At 45.8% G+C, this 7,528-nt stretch overlaps 1 protein-coding gene across 1 annotated transcript in view; it reads right to left on the minus strand.

Annotated features, from left to right (window-relative positions):
* Nucleotides 1-5,861, minus strand: part of MYO3B (myosin IIIB) — a 410,453-nt gene extending 404,592 nt beyond the window's left edge. The window contains exon 1 of the mRNA XM_075609098.1: nucleotides 5,571-5,861. The gene's annotated coding sequence lies outside the window, so the exon portion shown is untranslated. The remainder of the gene's footprint in view (nucleotides 1-5,570) is intronic.
* Between the last annotated feature and the right edge of the window lie 1,667 nt (nucleotides 5,862-7,528).

Below are 7,528 nucleotides of genomic sequence, written 5' to 3' on the forward strand. Positions count from 1 at the left end.
ACACCAGTCACACCCTTGGGGTATTGTGGGACTCTTGGAGACTCTCTGTCTGTTACACAGTATTAGAACAAGGTGGGGATACGGCCCTGCGAGGTCTGGAGGATAGTTGTATTATTAGTGATCCATATAGAGTGTTATGTGATGTGTTACGCATAGTCAGTGTTCGACAATCCTATACATTTACATGCCCGGGGCGGGTGGATTTAACCTCCGGGCGAGTAAATGTTGGCCCAAGCAGCACACGTGTTTGTTTTTTTTCATTTTTCCTGCTCGCGCTGAAATTTTCCCTGCTCGCGCTGAAAAAAAAAAAAAAACTCCCCCTGCCTGACAGCTGATTGGTGCGCGCTCCCAGGCTTTGTCCGCCCCCAACGAGCAGCCATTCTTTTTCCAGATCGTTGGACACGGTAAGTATTATTTGCCTCCGTCCTGCTGCCTCTCCATGCCCCCTGCACTCACACCCGTGGCCCCTCTGCCTCTGTCCTGCTGCCTCTCCATGCCCCCTGCACTCACCCCCGCGGCCCCTCTGCCTCCGTCCTGCTGCCTTTCCATGCCCCCTGCACTCACACCTGCGGCCCCTCTGCCTCCCGAACACACACCCGCAGCCCCCTCTGCCTCCCGAACACACACCCGCGGCCCCCTCTGCCTCCCGAACACACACCCGCGGCCCCCTCTGCCTCCCGAACACACACCCGCGGCCCTCTCTGCCTCCCGAACACACACCCACAGCCCCCTCTGCCTCCCAAACACACACCCGCGGCCCCCTCTGCCTCCCGAACTCACACCCGCGGCCCCCTCTGCCTCCCGAACTCACACCCGCGGCCTCCTCTGCCTCCCGAACTCACACCCGCGGCCCCCTCTGCCTCCAGCCGCTCTGGTGCTCCACTGTCCCCTCAGGTCCCCGCTTCCCGTGTCAGACTGCATGGCGGGAGATGGAAGCGGGGATGTCCCCCAAGGTCCCCGTGAGCAGGAGATGGGCGCGGGGGGAGGTGGGGGAGCGTGGTGGTGCTGGTCGCGGCCTTCCCCCCCCCCCTCCTGTGTGTGTGTAGAGAGAGAAAGTGTGTGTGTGTGTGTGTGTATATATGGGAGAGTGTGTGTGTATATATGGGAGAGTGAGTGTGTGTGTGTGTGTGTGTGTGTGTGTATATATATGGGAGAGTGAGTGAGTGAGTGTGTGTGTGTGTGTGTGTGTGTGTGTGTATATATGGGAGTGTGTGTGTGTGCGTGTGTGTAGATATATGGGAGTGTGTGTGTGTGTGTGTGTGTGTGTGTGTGTGTGTGTGTGTGTGTGTGTGTGTGTGTGTGTATATATATATATATATATATACACATATATACACATATATATATATATACATATATATATATATATATATATATATATATATATATATATATATATATATATATATACCCCCCCAGTCAGTCACCCCTGCCCCAGTCAGTCAGTCACCCCTGCCCCAGTCAGTCAGTCACCCCTGCCCCAGTCAGTCAGTCACCCCTGCCCCAGTCAGTCAGTCACCCACCCAGTCAGTCACCCACCCAGTCAGTCAGTCAGTCACCTACCAAGTCAGTCAGTCACCCACCCAGTCAGTCAGTCACCTACCAAGTCACCTACTCTCTCACATTCTGGATCTGGATCTCTTATTTACCCTATATTTCTTAACTTCCCTACTACACCGGAATAACCTATACTGCTTTCTTCCAGATCTGACTCAAGCTTCACATGGAAAACATTGTAACCCCCCATAACCCAGAAGGCAGGTAGGGAACACATCCCCTCAATGTATAACATTGCGGGAATGAGGGTACCTGGACATTGAGGGACTGCGGGTCAGGTAAGATCCCAGGCGGGATTGCTGCTTTAGATATTGTGAAGCGGGGACATCCAGGCAATGGTTAAGGGGTTCAGGAAACTAGTCATTCACACCTGGCTTTTATTTCTAGATCCGTCATTTACACACACACACACACACACACACGTAACAAGGACTAATTGTAGTATAATGTAATACAATAAATACATTTATGTCAAAAACGAATGTTGTTCTGACTAGGAATTTATTAAATGTATTTTATTTTAAAGCGGGGTTGGGGGTGGGACTAGGGGTGGGGTTGGGGTTGGGGCTAGGGGTGGGGTTGGGGGCGGGACTAGGGGCGGGGTTGTGGGGCGGGACTAGGTGGCATGCAGATTTTTTGGGTGGGTGAGTAGATTTTTGGGTGATTTGTCGAACACTGCGCATAGTTATGCTACCAGTAAAGCCCTTTCTATTTTTACTAATGTGTATGTGTTAATTGTAAGAGTGTCCTGTGAGGGGTTGCTTCCACTTTGCTGGGATCCCTCACTGGTGGAGGTGCTGCACCATATAGTAAGTGTAAGGCTGAGTCCATAGAGACTGCAGCCGTGCGGAGGCGCACTGAGGCTGAGGGAAAGCGGGTGCTTTCCCTGGCCTTAGAGCACGCGCTGTCCGTGGGCGTGTCTGGGGGCGGGCCAATGACGTCACGGAGCTGGTTTGCCCTCATTGGGCGAACCGCCCACGTGACCGGCCCTGCACTCCCGTGAGCGCCGAAACTAAAGATTTGTTAAGACACATGCTTCTGCAAGCGCGCAGAAGCGTGCGCGAGCCCCTGCTAAAGCCGCTCTCATTACGGCTGCAGGGGCTCACCGGTAAGCTTGCGCGTGCCTCAGCGCCTAAGCGCTGACCATGCCCGAGGCCTAAGAGTAATTCACCCCAGGCTCCCAGCGGCGGAGGCTTAGGCTCCTGCGAGCCAACAAGTAAAGGGCAGCACAGTAGCTATTTACAGCCCACCCTCGGATCTCACTTAGGAGTGGGGGAAACAGAGGTACATATGTTTTTAAGTATTTCTATTTTTTTTTTTGTAAATAGAGCATCAAGGATGGCATTTTTTATTGTGTAAGTCCTGAGCGTTTTATAGGAGCTAAACTACTGTATACTGAAGTCTCACCAATTGACCAGGACACTCCTAAAAACAGTGTGACAGTCGTTCAGTCACCTGGCCCAGAACTGGCAAAACAGGTCACTGTTCATTCTCTCGTAACTAGGAGAGAGGATGCTTGTTGGAAGAGAGAAATATCTTCATACTGTAGATTCCTGCTGGTAACAAAGCTATGAAAGGGTAATCTACAGGTATAAATGCTTGAAGATGCTGACTGTGCTGTGGTGGTGCTAGCTATTCCATTAAGTCCAGTAAAGTATGTGGCATTCCAGTCTTCAAGAATGACAAACAATAGCACAAATGAGAGGTAAAGGGAAACACCTAGGAGAAGGACAGGGTAAAAAGGAAGGATATGTGCGCATAAAAGTAAGATCGGAGCATGAATGAGAGAACTGGAAGGAAACCTGAAAGCAAACGGAAGCAGTGGATAGCTACAAACTCAGTTAGAAAGTCCTTGAAGAGAGTTGGTGATGTCACCGCTCCCAAGCATGAGCGCGGTCAGCGCCAACGGGGACGCAGCCTAAGAGAGCTTTTCTTTATCAGTAATATATAAAAACAAAGAAGATAGCCACTGGAGTCAACCAATAGAAATCCAATGATGCTGTGTCTTTCTAGTGGCTTGTGGAGATGAGCCTGACCTGGCAGCCATATTGATTATCAAAAGCACAATTTAATGCTTTGAAGCAAGAGCTGAGAATAGCACAGGGAAATAAGAGAAATACAGTAGGGGGGGATGCTGCTCGAAAGTTAAAATATTAGCCACTATGCATTAAATCCGTGGTTTCCAACCTTTTTTTTACATTGTGCACCGCCTGCAAGAAAATATTTAGCGGAGCCCCTAATTAATAAATCTTATTGCCTACTGACCGATCCCAGGCAGTATAGTGTTCTGAACTTGTGAAGGGAACACCCCTTTAATAAGGTCCCAAACGGCACCTCAGTGTGTGCAGGTAGCATGGCTGGTATAGCTGCCAATGACTGACTGCCAGAGCTTCCAAAGTCAAGCCCCACAATGCCTTGCCACTTTGTAGGGAGCAATTTTGGAAGCTCCTCCTGTAATTTATAGCTATGTCACCCATGCTAAGGTGCTCACTGAGGCCTTACTTAGTGTACATTCCCCACATAGACTCCATGAGGGGATCTACCATTACATAGTTTTTTTTGCAACCCCCTTGGAGACCTCTCGCAAACCCTCTTTTGATAATCATTGCATTAAACTATAACTAAAAATAACAAATTGTGCAATAATAAAAGATATACAGTATGTATGTGACTTACATTGAACTACATGTTTTCCCCCTCTTGAATGGCTACTATTTCTATAGATGGGTTAATTGCTTTAAGGGTTTAACTGGGTGGGACCACTCAGGGTTCCCCCCTCCCCCTTCTACCCAGTGATGTCATTATAGGAAGTACAAAGAATATATAATGCCCGACCCTTTGTTCTAGAAGTAGGTTCTTCAGAGTTCTGAGTGGGGTCCTCACTGTAAGTCCTGTAAATAGTGTTTAAGTGTTAGTGATAGGAAATTAGATAAGTTGTTTCACTCTGTTGTTTTAAAGTTAGTAACATGACCCTTCTCAAGATAGCACCTACTAGAGCAGCGGTGTGCAAAGTGGGGGGTGCTGGATTTTTTTTGGCGGGGGCACGGGCGGTTGCAGAGGCCCCACGCTCTTCCCCGAGGCATTGAAATTAAATGCCGGGGCATCGCGTAGGGCCTCTGCAACTCACTAACCGGGATTCATAAGAGTTGCTGTGACGCGTTGCTATGGCAACGCGGCATCAAATGATGCCGCAGTGTCATGCGAAGTGACATCACACGTCCGTCTACATGCCAACGGGTCACATCACATGACCCCGCCGCGTCATTTGACGCCCCCAAACAAGTTAAGGGGGAAGTGAGAGGGAGCAGGCAGGGGGCCCAGCGCCAAAAGTTTGCACTCCCCTGTGCTAGAGGATTGGAAACCTAAGTTTGTGGGAGAAAGATGCAACACTGTCCTGTTCCCATAGGGTTGCCCCTACCGCAGCCTGAACACTTTGTACTCATAGGGTTGCCTATACTGCAGCCTTTTCTCACTTTGAATCTGCCCGACTGACAGGTTCCCAATTCATCGGGGGTAACATAAGTCAAGTACCTCCTCTTGCTAGGATCAGAGCTTACTAGAGGAGGATGAATCCCCTGAAAGTATTATTTGTCACGTGTTTTGTCAAGGTATCCCCCTAAGTCAATATACAGTATGTGAACTCTACAATATACACTTTTTTTTCTTTTATAAAAGTTCCTGGATCATATTTCAATACTGCACTTGTATCCACTCCCAGCCAGCACTAACCCATCTGCTATGACACCATTCATAGCCGGGGAATGGGAGTTACATACAGTAAGACAATTACCGCAATTGCCTAGAGACAACATTAAAATATCTAGCACCTTATATTCGGTAATAACACATACTCCTAAATATAAAATATGTAAATACGTTTATAAAATGAGCAAACAAAATATATCTTTGTTTAGTAATTGTCTAGTAATCTATATCTTTGCTAGTTTTCAAAATAGTAGATACTTAAAGGGTTAGCATGTATCTGGAATAATAGCAGTAAAAATATAACCTACCTTTGATGGGTTCAGGAAGAATTCTTTACACAATTTCATTAGTAGAAAGGAGATTTTTAACATGCTCTTATTTCTGTCTATCTAATATCCATGTAACAAACTGCATAAAGTGTACTATGCACGTTTCTACTGCAGCCTGCTTTAACTTTTCCTCTTAGCCAACTGTGTGAAAAATAATACAATGCTGATCAGCTAGTTTTCTGCACAAGTGGCACGTGACACAGGCCGACTTCTTTGTGAAGAAAGGTAACCACGGTATCCGACAAGCCTTTGTATTACCTTCATAAGCCTTATAGAACTACCAGGAGCATCAGTCAGGCGCAAACCTGTTTTGTATAACTGACATGATAGAAAACAATTAACTTTCAGAGTGGAATTTTACTGTTCATTATGCTTGAAAGACAAAGTTTAGAAGCCTGCAAGGCCGCATTAAAGCAGCAAGCCAAAAGAGCAGCCGTCAGTTTCAGTTTCCACTGCTTGGCTGCACTTGGGCTTACAAAATAGGACATACAGTACACATGTTGCTCGAGTCTTGCCTGTTTGTGCTACAGTGCTGTTCTCCTGTACAGGAGACACATTACCAGCTGTGCATCCAAATAATCACTAGCTTTTTACTAAGCATAAAAAATGCTACTTCACATTGTGACAAGCAGCTGTGGAAATAGATATTTAAGTGACAAAAAGACCTCATAATTGCACAATCCCTTTAAAGCCCCAGTCCCTCTTAGCGAACTATGCTGGAGTTGAATTTAAATGTAACCACTCAAATTATGTAACATCTTCTCCATCATTTTTTTTTTTTTCAAATTACTTTACTGAACCAAATGCTTTATAAAGCAATGAAAGGAACAAAACCAAAATGTTCAATGGAACCGTTTTGCTTCCAGATGGGAGTGGGTTAAAAAATAAAATGCTTTTGCATCACTATTGTCCCCAAAAACAGAATCCCACTGGAGGATTTAACAATAAAGCACATTCTTAGGATGAAAAAGCAAAGTAGAGGCAGTTTGTACAAATAGTAAAAAGATGACCCATGTAGCAGGCAGCTGGTAAATGAATTATAACAGCTTTTTGTTCAATTGAGAAATAGATTTGTGACAGCTGAGAAGATTATTCATCCTAGGACAGGTGGGAGTTCAGTCGAAGACTGAGCCACTGATTGAGCCACCTGTGCTGAAGCAGGGATATCCTGAAAACCTGACCTGTTGGCTCTTCAGGACTGGACTGGAGTTGGCTACCCCTGGTTTAACCTGTAAGCAGTGATGTCCCCACTATTCGAATTAGGATGAATAATCTTCTCAGCTGTCACAAATCTATTGTTTTTCAGTGCTGACATAGGACATTATTTATAGCGGGATAAAGCATTACATATGTGGGATATCTATGCAATAAGGTTATTTGTATGGCTGTACATAAGTCTACCCTGAAATCAGCCATGGATAATAAATATGTAGAGATATGTCTGCAGGAATAATTAAAAATGTTTCTACCAAAGTGGATTGGTACACATTGCAAAGGGGTTAAACGTGCAAGGCATGTTATCAATCAAACATTGGCAGTATAGTGTTTTAGCAAATTCTTCAACCTATATGTATGTGTATATGAGTATGAGTTACAGTCTAACTGTTTTATGTAGCATTATGTTAAGAATAAAACAACTCAATTGTTAATGAGCTGGTAAAGAAATTAATTTGGAAATGTCCCCAAAACTCAAAAGAATGTCCTGCAATAGAGCAAAAATACCTACAGTACACACAGTATTTTTGACTGGTGCTGAGTACGTGCATGAATCAGGGATAACCAAAAATGAAAGACTCAGAATTGGTGTGGAAGGCATGCAGGCGGCCTCTTACATGAAGTATTCAAGCCATTCAGAGTACATCTTACCCATTTCTTTTGTGTTGAGGGCTTGCTGGGCTTTCAGATTCTGTAAAGAGAAGCCAACAATATTTTGCCCT

Source organism: Ascaphus truei, chromosome 7 (genome assembly GCF_040206685.1).
Source record: "Ascaphus truei isolate aAscTru1 chromosome 7, aAscTru1.hap1, whole genome shotgun sequence".
In the NCBI taxonomy this organism is placed as follows: domain Eukaryota; kingdom Metazoa; phylum Chordata; class Amphibia; order Anura; family Ascaphidae; genus Ascaphus; species Ascaphus truei.